The sequence below is a fragment of the Schistocerca piceifrons genome, chromosome 11, assembly GCF_021461385.2.
Source record: "Schistocerca piceifrons isolate TAMUIC-IGC-003096 chromosome 11, iqSchPice1.1, whole genome shotgun sequence".
Classification (NCBI taxonomy): domain Eukaryota; kingdom Metazoa; phylum Arthropoda; class Insecta; order Orthoptera; family Acrididae; genus Schistocerca; species Schistocerca piceifrons.
The window spans coordinates 51,554,969-51,571,063 of NC_060148.1; the positions used below are offsets into that span (position 1 = coordinate 51,554,969).

General features: G+C 43.9%; 1 protein-coding gene across 1 annotated transcript in view; it reads right to left on the reverse strand.

The window, feature by feature from the left end:
• The window catches only part of LOC124720159, an 85,455-nt gene extending 78,775 nt beyond the window's left edge, over positions 1-6,680 (reverse strand). The window contains exon 1 of the mRNA XM_047245467.1: positions 6,591-6,680. The gene's annotated coding sequence lies outside the window, so the exon portion shown is untranslated. The remainder of the gene's footprint in view (positions 1-6,590) is intronic.
• Positions 6,681-16,095: the final 9,415 nt, after the last annotated feature.

The window sequence follows — 16,095 nt, forward strand, 5'->3', positions numbered from 1 at the left end:
GTCCTGTCAGTGTGATCATGTGATGTATCTGACTCCAGGAATGTGTCAATAAAGTTTCCCGTTCCTGGGACAATGAATTCACGGTGTTCTTATTTCAATTTCCAGGAGTGTATTTTTAAAGCACCTACATGAAAGAGGCTACAAAGATGGTAGTAATTCTCTTTTAGCCAATTTAGAGACTAACCGTCCATAGAAATTTTTTTCATGTTTTACGTCCATCTAGGTGGTAACGATTATTTGCATATTTTTATGCAAATAAGTAAAAAAGAGGAAATAATTTGTACACGCGGTAAGTATAAAGAAATACGCAATACTAATTTCTGTAGGAGAAAAAGAAAGAGAAACAGCTGTTTGAAACTCATAGATAAGGAGACAAAAATCCCTGACTTGCCGGTCGTCTTGTTTCGTTGGAGTTGGCAAAATTTACACGACAGAAGAAAGAAGGCATGAAGGTCGGAGACATATTTTGATAAACAGTAAGCAGAACGATATTTGCTATCAGCAGATTTGCCCAAGTATTACGCATTTTAATCGTCAATAAAAGAGAGACGGAATCATTCGTGAGTGGTAACGAAAATTCATTGTATCAGCTGTGCAACTCAGAGACAAGCAAAGGTCCTGCAGTGCTTTATAGAGGGCGTTACTTCACCTACTGTGGCATTTCGTAACTTGTAATCGGAATTTTACGTACGGAAAGGAACGACGCTTCAGTGATACTGTAAGTGAACTAAGGGTAGGTAGGGTGTGAATTACAAGTTAATGAACAGCAACACTGACAGCTCACCATACACTAGCTATTTACGCGTTAAAAAGCACTTGTGTATAAATTTCTCAGCATTATTTTGAAAGAATAAAGCCACTGATGCAGTGGTTTCCGTACTTGGGTCTCCACATAACGAACTTCTACATCCAATTTTAGAATTCAAACACTTACACTCGACGTATTAACGATACCCGCGTCTTTGTATACGTCAGTTACACGCGGAACTGCATCGGTTACATGTACGTACATAATTAACTTGTGTACCACAGAGGAGTAATATGGGTTCAGTAGAAGTAGGCATATACTCATCATTTACGTACATTATCTTTCATTGCTTACGGAAAGATTCTCGACACTAAGGTACACAGTGTATGTACTGGGATTAAAGTCAGCACGTGAAGTGTAACCAAGCGTGTTCAGAAAGTACCAGATTCTGTGAATTAAATATTGGGCGCTGCAGTGATTAATTGTAAGGGCACGGAAGTACTTTGATGGTTAACATTTCGCGGGTGTTCCTGGAGGCACATTACGTGTACAGATATTACGTACGTTATTGAAATAATTCGTAAATGCAATGTTGTCAACCAGACTGACTAAGAATTTAAAGAATTCCTGGCCTTGTGTAAAATGAGCAAGGGGATCGAGATCATGAGTTGGGCTGCTCAGCACCGTACTGGTGCAGAAACTGAAGACGACAGACAAAAGGCGAAACAGAGGGCTACCATGAACGATTCACTCGTTTCGACAATTCGAATTTTTCCGAAGTATTACGTGTACGAATATGATTGCATGCCATTACGAATTCAGCGCCTTGCCAAATTTGCCGACAAGGCAAGGGAAGACTTTTCGTGTGTTGTAACATGCGAGGTATTTGACCAAATGTGGCAGCTGCAAAAAACCGTGTAAGGGGTGGGGGTGGGGGGCTGAACGAGATTTCTGTACGCAGTCCACACAAGTCAACAGCACGCAAAAGCCACGAACTCTGAACACCGCAGCAAAGTGTGTGGAAGACAGTGCGTCGGCGGTTACACTGCAAACCGTACCGTCTGGATCCCTTACAACAATTAAAAGCGGACTGTTACGGCCGGCGCCTCCACATTTGCGCCACATTGCAGGGATCAATTGAGGATGGACATTGCGCCCCCACGCTTATATTCAGCGACAAAGCAATGAACACTTTTGTGAAAAGTTTAGCTCCGCAATGTGAGAGTGTGCCGAACTGAAAATCCTCACCAAATTTCGGTGCATGAGCGCGATTCGCCGAGGGTTAATGTATCCTGTGCAGTGTGACAGGCGAAGCTGAATGGGCCGTTTTAATACTGTAACACAACTGTGGCGGGTAGATCTCATCTCGATATGTTGCAGTTGTGGTTGTTTCGACTACTCATTCCTTCAGGGAGCATCGATGTTTGTTGCTACCTAAACGACGAAATTTGGCATCGCTGGATTGGCCGTAGGCGGTTAACGCAAGTACTGATCAGCTTGCAGAAGCACTTAACAATGGATGTTTGAAAATCTGGAACTGGTCACGGGTTTGTGTAATTAAACTGTGTGTGTCGCGATTGCGGTTGTCTCCTATATTTAAGTCATGTTTATATTTCTACTACAGCCCTGTTTCTCTTAATGTTTATTTTCGAAAATCTAGCGATTAAAATAGGGTTTCATTGCACTGTGGCTGACTCAAATGAACTTGAAATATTAGCAGAAGGCCACTCGATCACTGATTACACAAAGCAGAGGCCATACTGGATGTTACCGAGAACTCGCGCCACAGGTATGTATGCACGATGATCTTCAGAGCCATTTTGTTTCTGTTTAGACCACTCGGCCAATGGGCTTGCGAAAATTTGAAAGGGCGCGAAACACAGGAACGTAACAGTGAGACGCAGTACAAAAAACAGGCAAGAAAACACCGCGGACGGGAGAGCGCGGTCTGTACTCGTCCGGAGAGTGGGGTCTGCCGCTGGCTGCCGTGCTCACGTGTCGGGGGCGTGCGCGGCTGGCCGGCTGCACAGACAACGAGGCTGCGTGCGTCTCTCGCACACGCAAAGTTGCACAGGTATACGTGCCTCCACACTAGGGACAAGCGGTGCCCCGCACTGAACCTGCCGATTCCAACAGTGCATCACCAAAACGGACATACAACACTCTTCGAAAGCTAACATGCGTGAAATACGTGCCACACAAAAATTGTTACTGTAGCATTCCACTTCTCTCGCTCCGCTGAGTGACAACCATACTGTAACCTGACAACCTGTACCAGAATTCTGGCCAAGCAACGGATCACTTTTCCACCACAACACTCTTTACAGAAAATAATATAGCAGCCACGCGTTCTGTTGTATCCGTGAGTGTGTGTGACGTCACGCAGCGCACCATTACGCCACGGGTCAATGTCGACGGCCGCTATCAGCAGCTGCGAGCTGCTCCAGTTTAGGCAGCCGCCTGTACTGGAAATACGGGTACTGGCAGAGCCTTGATGCTTTGAGAAAAGTGAAACACACGACGGAACTCTGAGAAAACTGCAGATTTTTTTAACTGATTCACTACTAAATGGTTTATGACCACATGGGCCACGAAGGCGACAGCGAAATTTTCTCGAACCGTTTTTTTCTCCGTCTGAGACATTCAAGTACCGGGTGCTCGTAAGTAAAATGCAGCTACTGACCCAAGTCCACTGTGGTCTGTGAGTATGGTAAGGCAGCGAAACACTGTAGACATGGTAATGCGTTAACGCGAAACCAGTTGGCGCCGGAGGAAATCAATTCCAATGTTGGTTACCAGGTGCGAATCTGTCACTGTGCAACACCTCGCGGAAGTCTCCGGTGCTGATACTGAACAAGTTCTGCAAGTGGCGGTTAGTAATATCGACAGTCTGCCTTTCTCGCTTGTTTCTCCCTTCCTGTCCACATTCCGTTCCCAATGCATTACATATGGGAACATTTCTTTCCAGTGTAAATCGGTTCCGCAAGGGCGCATTAGCATACCAAGTTTCGCCGCCATACAGCAGTCACAGCCCACGATGGACCTCTGCGAGTGGCTCAACTTGAGACTACAAGCAGCCAGTGGTAGAGCACGGTTCCTCCTGCACGCAGGCTACCCTCAGCCACGTGTCAGGGCGACAGCTCGCCACCGTCTCCACGTTGAGTCACGTTTACTGCCAGCCCAAGTATCATGTGAGACACCACAGTGAGAAATTTTATGCAACTATCACATTTTGCTGGTGGACAGAACACCTAATGAATTGAAAGCACCCGGAAACACTGTACACATTCCCAAGTCACGAGTGACCTTACTCCCTTATTATTGGATATCTATGTGTGACGTAAACAGCTGATTCCACACAACCGCGATTAAATGGAGGCCTTTTTAGGAAACTGTTTTGGTTGCCGCTACTGTTCATCCGTGAACGCCACAGTTTTCTACAATTCAGCAAATCTTATCTCGCTACACACGACACGTTTTGAACAGGTCTTTAATACGGCGTGCATCGATTGCGTTGTACATTTTGTGATAGGCGAGTATAAATACGAAAGCCATCACACACAGTTCCACGTCACGAAAGTGAAGGGCATTTAGAGCACCGATTCCGGGTTACTTATTATACATAAAATCGCGCAACTTTTATCAAATCATCCTGTCCCTCACGTGTGACGACAGTCACTTTTCCGTGACGTCACGCGTTCTGTGCTGCCATTGGATAAGGGGAGCACACTGAACAGTCGTCGTGTTGATCTACCTGTTTCCGAAGATAAAATGGTCAATTTTATGGTTTTGGTATTCAAATTTGCGTTTTACGACGATGTGCAGTCCAACTGACACATGGCATTTTTGAACTCTTCAAGACGGGTCGTCTTCAGTACTTTGTCATGCCGAAGTGCCTGTACATGCGACGTCAGTGGCCACCCACGATTCCGAAACTGTGACTTACCATCAATAACGGGTAAGGCTTCTGTAACAGTATTTGGCTAAACGAAATAATGTTTGCTGTATGTTTCTGTCAAACATAATTAGCAAATGCCCCTACAAATGTTATATAATTCTGACGTGATTCAGTCCTCTGACGGAAAGTAACAACAAATCTACCTGTATTCTCGCAACTGTTGCACTGGAAATGGCACAAATTAAATCTACATTCTGCCGCCATCAGTGCCTGCACATAGAAATCTACACTGCACTTTAATTGTGTCATTTGAACGTGAAATGAAGAAGCTGGTAAGTGACGGCGTCAGAATCACCGACATTCATTCCTCCCTCACATAATACACGACTGAAGCGCAGGCCGCACACAACACGGCGCGTCTCACAGATCGCTGATGCGTTGCTTTGTCGACACACCGGGCTCTCTCATCAGGCAAATAGTAACACGAGAACAGCCAAACAAAGCGATGCAGCGTTGTAGAGTGCTAAAAAAAATTTCATCAACAAATCACAAACGAAGAGACGTGACAGGGCGATAAAAAATACGAAATGTTTATTTCGTGAAGCACAGACATTACGATAAATTCTCAAGAATTCGCCAAGTACTACGCAAATGGTCGCCTCTGTGTAATGAGGGTGTTGGCGAGAGCTACGGATTGCTCGTTGACCACAACCTTAATTCCACAAAATTGTGAAAATACGGAAGTGAACGCGAGTGCTGCGTCTCATCGCCACAAGCGTGTCGGCGTCACGCCACGAGTTGTGATTCGCGAACGGATTTCAGGATCCGCAACGCCCGCGCACGAAACAGCTTCCTACGTCTGATTACTTTGCAGACGAGTAACATGTGACGTTAAGCATGTAAGCGAGAAAGTTTACAAACGGTTTGAAATTGTTCTTAACGTGTGTTCGAAAGCAAGTGCTCATTCCGAAATACTGGGTGAATACAATCTGGCTAATTTGCGCTCCTTTCTAAAGAAAATCCCGTTTATCGCGCGTCTATATTTTTGACACGTCATGTCTACTGATGTGTGGGCGGTACGACGATGTAACTTTTGCAGATACCCTACGGGGTGTGCGGATACTGTCTGCAAACTGCGTCGCGAATAGCTAGGTACTGATAAATTACAACGATACGTCAGATGCCTAAGTTGACTCCATGAACAGCGACAACGTGGCCGGGTGGGGGGGGGGGGGGGGTAGCGGAAAAATCTCTCCAGTTTTTGTAGTCTTGCGTGCAGTTTCTTGGAAGTCGGTAACTGCCCTCATTCTGAAATACTGCCTGAATAACGTCCGCGTATTTCGGCGCCCTTAGTCACGTTACCTCGCGACGCGCCATGTTTCCAACTGCGGTACTTCTCTTACTGCGTGAGAACCGCAATTTAAGATTATACCTCTGAATGAGTACATCACAACATGTTAGATGTCTGAATTCGGCCACATTACGCGAAACATTAAAAAATAAATTTCTGCCACGCCTGCAAGCCGCTACACGCCTTGTCGCACTAAAACACGCTTACTACAAAGTTCTGCATTTCATGGTTTTCGTAAACTTGCGTCCTACGAACATAATCAAGAACGCGAGGTTTTCATTTTAAATGCCTGTTGTACGTGAATTCCGTGGCACATCGAAACACTAGCCGACTGAATGTGGCGTTATTTTCCATTCGTTCCACGTTATTCTCGCTCAAGTTTTCATAGACTGGAGCAAGGCCATAAGTAACGACCAATAAATCACTGAACACTCAAAACGGTAATTTAACACACTGTTAGCCACCCCCTTTGTTCGTAGCGATCGTAATTTTTCAAAGTAAGACAAAGTATTAGACAAGAGCAGTGAGTTACGCGACGAAAACCACACAAAAGCGTGCAGAACATCCGCCGCTCCCATAAATTCCTGCCTTACCTTTCTGAGGTATTCCCGTGGAGACACAAGATACACAAGCTTTGTCTGGGCAGGCAGGACAACGTGGCACGCTGCTTCCCTCCAGGCTGCTGCGTCACAACTGGACCGCACAGACAGCCGGCTGCCCCCCCCCCCCCCCTCAGCGCTGACGTCACGGGGCGGCGTTGCCAGCTCGCGCGGCAGGCGAGGGAACGGCTGCAGCAGGGCGTCTACGTCCGTGTCGGCACTGCCGGACCGCCTGCGTCCCACCCACGCCACAGTCTGTTATCTCGAGCCGCGCTATACAGCTGCCAACACACACCCCCTTCGCCTGGCGCCCCAAAAACCGGATTTCGTCAACCGATTTCCCAGTACCGCTTTTGGTCAACGCAAAGTTGGAACAAAGACGCTGCATTTTGGTCACGGGATGAGGAGAGGTGTGAACACAACATCTTCCGTCATCGTGCTGAGTGCCAGTGACTTACGCGCGTGCTTCGCCAGTGACTTACGCGCGTGCTTCGCCAGTGACTTACGCGCGTGCTTCGCCAGTGACTTACGCGCGTGCTTCGCCAGTGACTTACGCGCGTGCTTCGCCAGTGACTTACGCGCGTGCTTCGCCAGTGACTTACGCGCGTGCTTCGCAATTCGTTATCGATCATTTGCTACTCCAGAAACGACGGACGAGTGTGACAAGTTTTCGTTAAAGAAGGTTACAGGGATATCAATGCTGAGGTCATCGGTGCCTGGGCTCACGCACTACTTTAACTTAAGTTACACTGAGGACGACACATTTACCCTCAACGTGCGGACCAACTGAAATCATTCTGTGATTTCGTTGATACTGGGTACGGCAAAGTTCTAGGTAGTATTAAAACTAGATGGTTGTCATTGTTGCCAGGAGTTACGAAAGTTATTGAACCTTTGAAATCTTGTTTTCTATCTCAGAATAGGTGTCCCACGTTGCTGGAACAAATTTTCGAAAACAACAGTCACTTCTTTGGCTTCATTTCGCACAATGCCCATTGAAAATGTTTTTAAATTCAATCCAAAAGCTGGAAATAACCACGGTTTCAGCTTGCTTCAAGAAATAATCAATACCATTTTAATTAACTTGGGAAAGGAAGGTACTTTCACTCGGTCAAAATACGAGCCTTTTACCAATTCTAAGACACTTCTACACTTTTGTGACTTGTTTGGAAAAGTAGAGTTCTCCACTTCAACCTCTGAAATCATTTCATTGAACACCAAAAAAAAAACTGTTTCTTGGGGTGAACTTTTAAATTTTCTGATAATTCTTAAGGCAGTAGACTCATGTGCAACATTTCAGACGAGAAGGATGCGTGAACAACATTGTATCCCAGAAACTTGAGGAATTGGAAAAAGCTAATTTGGAAACAGATGAGAGACTGTGCGATGTATTCAATACTCTTAAAAGTACAGGTACTTGATGTAAAAATATAGACACACTTGTGAGTTTTGCTCCTGCTGTACCACACATAAATATTGTCGTGCAAAGAATATTTTCAATTATAAGTTCCCTTTGGAGGGTGGAATGTGTAGTGCTAGAACCACTTCATTCCCCACAGGTGTTGTGTGTCTCATATTAGAGGCCAAAACCGAAGATAAAATTCTTTGTCAAGTACAGAGTACAGCGTGTTCTTATTCGGTAACTGTACTGTCTAATTATTGGGTTTATAGTGAATTCTTGCAACGGGTCTTTGTCCTCAGAAGTTGACTGTCGAAAGTATTTTGCTCTCTGTCCCAGTGTATTTCAAAGCAGAATAAGCAAGCATTCTTCAAAACTATATAATGTATGGATGGTCAGTGTCTGCATCAAGTAAATCCTACCCCATATTTGGCAGATTGGGTTCCGCATTTGGAGGCTGCATTCGAGAGACACGTACCATATGTTGAAGTTTCAGCACCATTTAATATTTTCGTGTGTTTTAATTCAGACATAAATGTCGAGTGGCTCTTTACATACCACCTCATAGAGCCACTCTGCTTCCTAGTCAAGCTCCCTCAAATCATTCAGTTCTTATCTTCCCTTAATAGCGATCAATAAAATTGTAATATGTTGTCTTGTGTATCCAGTACGAGGATGTTCATTCCTTAGCTCATACAACAGCCTGACAGGTGGTGGTTTTCTCGGCTATTTTTCCAGTACATGAACGAATTTCAGCCACAATCTAAGTTTGTGTGTCTGGTGCCTGCTCAATGAAACGAAAATAACCTCTGTTTGCCTGGTGGCTGTTGGTATTGGAATTCAGAAACAGGTTTCATTCAGAACACCGACTTTGCCATTAAATCTGAATTTTGCGGAGAACAGGTAACCTTCATAATGGCGAGACCCTTTTGGACAGCATTTCGGTCACCCCAGGGATCCTATGTTGATGCTGTGACATTGTTAGGGTGTACTAACATGTAAATTTTATTTTCTACAGATCTCACACAATTACTTCATTGTGGTTGATCCGCGTTGTTGCTTGCTTTATGAAACAGTGTCGTCTTTGATGTCTGTTTTGAATTTTGTGTGAAGTGTGTTTATGGTACTTTGGGAGCTTTTCGTTGTAATCCTTGTAATCGTTGTAATGACAACCCAGACCTGATATGCACACCTCCAGAGAGAGGTAACTAGTGTATGTACAAAATATCTAATATTTAACAACTAACTGCAATTAACGTAATAAAGAAGTCCCAGAACCTTTACAAACGTGAAGGTGAGATGGTAGGACGCGAGTCACCTCCGTAGCTACCCTCTGCTCTTTAACTCAACGCTTACAACCGCTGCCTCACAATCAACCGCTGGAAGATCAGCCCCCGCAACGTAAACTGAATGTAATGAAGGCTTTAGCAGCCGATACGTCCTTATATGACGTCTGATTATAACACATCAGAAAGAAAGTGACGTGTTTTTATAAATCTTCCATGTACCGTTGCCTTGAAACGGTGCTGTTTCATAATACGGAATTTAGGACCTCATATCCAGTAGCAGCCATGACAAATGACAACTTTTTTCATGCATAAATAATTATAACGGTCACGTGCAAATGTCGTCAACTTACGGGGTAACAGTGTGATAAGTTTCTTTTTTTTTTTTAACCATTCTTGACGGCCCACATCAAGTCTGGTCTTCCGCCATTTCCTTTGTTTGTCTTCACAGGAACACAGGCGACCAAGCGGGCAGAACCGTTGTTCCAGCTCCAAGTACTGGAAACGCTGTCCAATGCTCCGTACTGCATGCCTGGACTGCACAATTGCGAAGGACGTTTCCGTTTTCCAATATCTATGTACACTAAAACGTGTCACTAAGAGTTTCGAGGCGTGCAATTTAGTAAGTAAGGACTACAAAATGCACCAGTTAAGCTTCGCCGAAACTGAATGTAACCTGGCGTCTACTGCGACTGCTGTTTCCCACCAACCACAACACGACACAACTGAAGTCATGGGAGAATTCACTAACTTCCCGCTAATTGTAAATGACGGGAAAATTCTCCGCACAACTTCGTATGCATTACGTAGCTAAAAATGAAATTTCCATTCTGATGACAAATTTATTACTGTCCGTACATTTGCATACTGATGAGCGAACCACCATTTGAATTCTAGGTTCCGTATAACACTTAACAGGTTTGCATCAGAAGATCACATGATCAGAAACACCTAAAGAGTGAACAGAAAGAGGTTTCCGACGCAGACTGAATGCACATTTAACAGCACATGACGATTCTTTGCTGCACAAATTTCGTGAAAGGAAATACGGACCAGTACTCTACAAGATGTGTCCACACTACCAGTAGGAAAATACCGTTCATGTTGGTACCACTGCCCATGTTTGACCGACGACGAAAATGCCGGATAAACCACTCACCAAAATGCAGTATGCGTAAAATACGTGGAGTAACAAGGACTATTTAATTTGTTTCCATCAGAGCACATTCATACACTTCACCAAATCACAAACTGCCCTTTCAGTCGCAGCTGCAGAAACGTGTCAGCACACCCCGCCTTCCAAGCAACAACGTGGGAGGGAAACAAGCGTCAGTGCTGTGTTCTGCCTCTGCACTGGGAGTAGAGAGAGTCCCGTGAAACTACGGCACAGGTCAAAGCCAGTGTGTGGCATCGCTAGGTCACTCTGTGGGGAGTCTTGTTTTACGGTACGTGGTTGTGCTGAAGTTACCTTGCAGCCTTAGATTTTAATTTGGAAGGCATGTGCGTTAAATCTATTGCAAATCTGGACATCGGCCTATAGTCCGTTCATCACAATAAACTTCATGTAAACATTACACTATGTACTCTTCTGCGTTTGCTGGAACCTCTTTGGATTTAGTTTCAGGAGGAGCAGATGCCAAGCGGTCACTAGTGCAATCAAGTACGATAATGAGGTTTCGTTTTATGCTGTGCCTATCGACTTGTGCTGTAATACGGGGCAACAGCTTTACCGGCGCGTTTAGATTTGACAGCACTGGCCGGGCAAGTGGTCCAGCTAACGTGCACTGGTGTGAGCAGTGGCAGTTCAGACGTAGAAAGAGACGAGCAGAGGACAACACAGCTTTGGATGTGAATTTTTAAACAGAAGGAAATAATATATGGTAAAACTCGGGTGATTTTCTCCTCAGGTGACCGGACGGAAAATATAACATGCCATAGATATTAGCGAACATAGTATTTTAATTAAAAGCAGGAGTGATGAAAATTCGCGACTAACGAGGGTAATTTTTCTACATGAGCTGTGTGTGGCGTAAAAGCGCAATGTAGTAAAATACTAAGCCACTGAAGGTATCGGAGCCAGTTGTCTGGTAATCTCTGAACTCCTTCCACATCGGACACCGCTGAACACACTTCAGTACCGATAGGTTGATAACGAGTCTATCAGAGACAGAACTCCCAAGCCACAAAAATGTCCACATTTCCTCCTCCTCTTTCGTGACGTGCTGTTCTGCAGTTCGCTATCGTTAGGCAGTCACGTGTCACAAAGCTTCGCGTATTAGTTGCAGTACGTTTGACAGCGTAAAGTCTTGTTATTTCTCGCGACAAATCCCTTAACTTGGCTCCATATCAATTCTGCCGGGTTCAGACTACAGTGTTACGACCACAACCCTAAAAATGCTTCATTTGTACAGCGTGCTCGACGGCGTCAAAATTGTCTTCCATGTTTCTGCGCCATTTATCACTCTGGCTCATGTTAGATCACATCTGTCCTACAAAACAATGGGCATATGCGAAGAGCGTACTTGACTTTACAATTTTTCTCCAAGAAACTTATTTATATAACGTTTTATCTTCAACCATCTTTTACCATCTTATATAAAATATCGGTAATTGAGAACTTATACTTGCAATGAAAACCAGAAATTTTCGTGTGATATGTAATTCTGAACTACAAGATCTGCATTTTTCTTAAAATTGGTGACTCATGAGTTAATTGCCATATATGGCGCAAAACCATATCAACCAAAACCACTAAAAACAAACGCAAAATATAACTATTTACAACAGCAGATAAAAATTCTGCTTGATGCTTTCCTAAGAGTGTCTCCATTCCTTCCAAGCTAATTATGTAAGTGTAGAGAAGATATGGCTCAATTTCACAGATACAGTATCGACAGCAATAGATTCATACCGCCGAAGTTAAGAGACGGCACTGATCCACCATGGTACACAAAACCCGTCAGATCACTGTTGCATAAGCAACGAAAAATGCATGCCAAATTCAGAGGAACGCAAAATCTCGAGGACTGGCTAAGATTCACGGAAGCTCGAAATAGTACGGACGTCAATGCTAGATGCTTTTAATAGTTTCCACAATGAAATATGGTCTCAAAATATGGTACAAAACCCAAAGAGATTCTGGTCGTATGTAAAGTAAACCAGTGGCAAAAAACAGTCAACACCGCCACTGGGCGATAGCGATGGAGAAGTTGCCGATGGTGGCGCCACTGAAGCGGAGTTACTGAATACAGTTTTCCGTAATTCCTTCACGAAAGAAGAAGACGTACAAATTCCAGAATTCGAAACCAGAACAGTTGTTAGCGTGAGTGACAAAAGTAGATTTGTGCTGCGAAACAACTCAAATCACTTTACTAAGTCAAGTCTTCAGGTCCAGATGATATAGCAATCAGGTTTCTCTCACAGTATGCAGACAACACCGCCTTTCTTATGAATCATATACAACCGCTCACTTGAAGGGTCTGTTCCTGAAGACTGGAAAGTAGCAAAGGTCACACCAATATTCAAGAATGGAAATAGGAGTAACCCATTTAATTACAGACCCAAATCAATGACCTCAACTTGCAGTACGATTTTGGGGCACATACTGTACTTTAACATTATGAATCACTTTGAAGAAAATGACTTATTGATACATAACCAACACGGCTTCAGAAAATATCGTTCTTTATTCCCATCAAGTAATGAGTGCTGTCGACAAGGGATCTCATATCGATTCGATATTCCTAGATTTCCAGAAGGTTTTCGATACCGTTCCTCACAAGCGACTATTAATCGAATTGCGTGCATATGGAGTATCGTCTCAGTTGTGTGATTGGATTCGTGATTTCCTCTCCGAGAGAGGTCACAGTTCGTGGCGATAGACGGTAAATCATCGACTGGAACAGAAGTGATACAAGGCGTTCGCAAGGTAGTGTCATAGGCCCTCTATTGTTCCTGATTTACATACATGATCTAGGAGATATCTGAGCAGCCCCCTTGGATTGTTTGCAGATGACGCTGTAATTTAGAGTCTAGTAAAGTCATCAGACGATCAATTCCCACTACAAAATGACCTAGAGAGAATTTCTGTATGGTAAGAAAAGTGGCAATTGGCACTAAGCAAAGAAAAGTGCGAGGTCATCCACATGGGTACTAAAAGAAATCCGAGTAATTTTGGGTATACGATAAATCGCACAAATCTTAGGGCTGTCAAGTCGACTAAATACATAGGAATTACAATTACGAGCAACTTAAATTGGGAAGATCACATAGATAATATTGTGGGGAAGGCGAAACAGACTGCGCTTTGTTGGCAGGACACTAAGGAGACAGCCTACATCACACTTGTCCGTCCTCTGCTGGAATATTGCTGCGCGGTATGGGATCCTTACCAGGTAGGATTGACGGAGGACATCCAAAAAGTTCAAGGGACGGCAGCTCATTTCGTGTTATCGCGAAATAGGGGTGAGAGTGTAACTGATATGAGACGCGAGTTGGGCTGAGAGTCACTGAATCAAAGGCAGTCTAGATTGAGGAGAGATCTATTTACGAAATTTCAATCTCCAACTTTCTCTCCCGAATGTGTAAATACTTTGTCGACACCCAACTACGTAGGAAGAAATGATGATGATATTAAAATAAGAGAAATCAGAGCTCGAACGGAAAGATATAGGTGTTCCTTTTTCCCACGCGCCATTCGAGAGTGGAATGGTAGAGAAGTAGTATGAAAATGGTTCGATGAACCCTCTGCCAGGCACTTAAGTGTGAATTGGAGAGTAACCATATAGATGTATATGTAGATGTGATGAGTTTCATATTTAAATGCTTTAGGTATTCAAACCAAACAAAGAAAATTACGCACCACGTGGAGCGTAGAACCACCGCCCGCCGGCACACACGATGGTCAGTCTACGACCCTGTCTATCACGCCACGCATGTAGTTAACACCTCCCTTATTTCTGATACATAGTCCTACTCGAAAAAAGTAAAAAGCTGATTTTTGTCTGTAATCTTGTGAAGAACATTAACTACTTGTTTCTCGCCATTAACGGTGTTCCACGCGCGTGTTTCACTACGAAGCAGGAAGCAGTGTCGTCCATTTTCGCGGTACGTATGAACAGCGAGACAATCAGAGCACAAGTACTGGTTACAGAGACACTGACTGTACACAATTTAAGATAATAGTTACGTAGGTAAAGTACGATTAAGATAGACGTTGATGGCTGTTAATACGTCAGAATGTCTGAAAGGTTCTTCCGCAATGACATACTAATAAGCTACCGAACACTTAAGTTGGACCTACTTCCAAGAGCGGAACACCACCAGTTTAAGAGAGCTACGGCTGCTGACCAATCATCCCGCTTGCGTTTGTTTACATCTGGTTCGCTCTTATGATGAAGTACATGCTACATACGAACCCCGTAGCCCCACCCTTTATTTCGCATTCACGTTCATTTTCTTACCCGTCTCACAGCCATACCACCTTACTCCACACCAACCTAGACCTCTCGCTGTGCTACGGAGTACTGAAAGCTTGTTCCCAACAAATAAGGAGTCTCAGCCAGATATGTATTTTTCCTGATAGACTGAAATACGCTGTTCAAAAACTGCGTAAAAATGAGGGGTCGACAGAAGCGTCCGATCCCACGCGTCGACTTTCACCCGTGACGTAAGGGTGTTGTGTGTGACGTCACGACGGCGCGGAGTTTGGTTTGTGAGTGTGGCGTGTTTGTAGATGTCGTCGTGTTGTGGTTTGTTGTGCTCTGGTGGTACGTTCAGGGTTTTCGTTTGTGTGGTGTAATGGGCTCAGTTTGCTTTTGTTCATTATCCAGAATTGTTAGTGTGTCAGCTGTGTTTGTGGTGGAATTCGTTTCAGTGAGTTAACGATTTTGTGTGAAAGTTAATTTAGTGTTCGCTGTACATCGTGTGGTAATTTTAGTAAAATTAATCGATTGTTGTTTTTGTTCAGGAATGGATATGACGGATAAAATTAACAGTGCACAGGTCAAGGGATGTGTTCGATCCCAATGTGTGGCTGCGTATGTTGGTGTTGGTATTGGTATCGGGAGATGTTTTTCGAGCTATATACGCCAAGGAAAGTGTTTGATCCTAATTTATGGGATCGGGAGCTGCTGTTGAGCTATATAGGTCAAGGGAAGTGGCCGATTCCAGATGATATTGTGTTTAGTGGTATTTGGAGAGTTTTGTGTTGTTTTGTATTGGGGTGGGTGTCTAAATTAGTTTATATTTAGTTTGCCCCCACCCAAAAACACCCCACTTCCCGCGCTTGTCCCGTTAGTCTCATTAGGCTTTTTGTGGAAAGTGTGTGTGTTTTTCGATGTATTTTCGTCCTCATAATGTGTACGTAACGACTTTATATGCGCCATATTGGAATCGTGGTTTATGGTCGTTTCCGCCATATTTGTGACGCCAAAGCAGACGGGCGGGATCGGAAGCTCCCGCATTTCCAAAATGGGGATAGGTCTGATGCTAACAACTACCGGCCAGTCTCACTTCTGATAGCTTTATTCAAAAGTCTTGAAAAAGTAATGTATTCAGGAGTAGCATCAGGTACCTGTAAAAATGAAGTACTAACAAAATGTCAATTTGGTTTTCAGAAAGGCTTTTCAAGAGAAAATGCTATAAATATGCTTTCACTGATCAAATATTAAATGCACTGAATAATCAAACATCACCCATTAGGATATTTTGTCACCTCTCAAAGGCTTTTGATGGTGTGAATCATGAATTTCTTCTACACAAGCTTAAGTACTGTGGCATGAGTGGGACAGTGCACAAATGGTTTAATTCATAT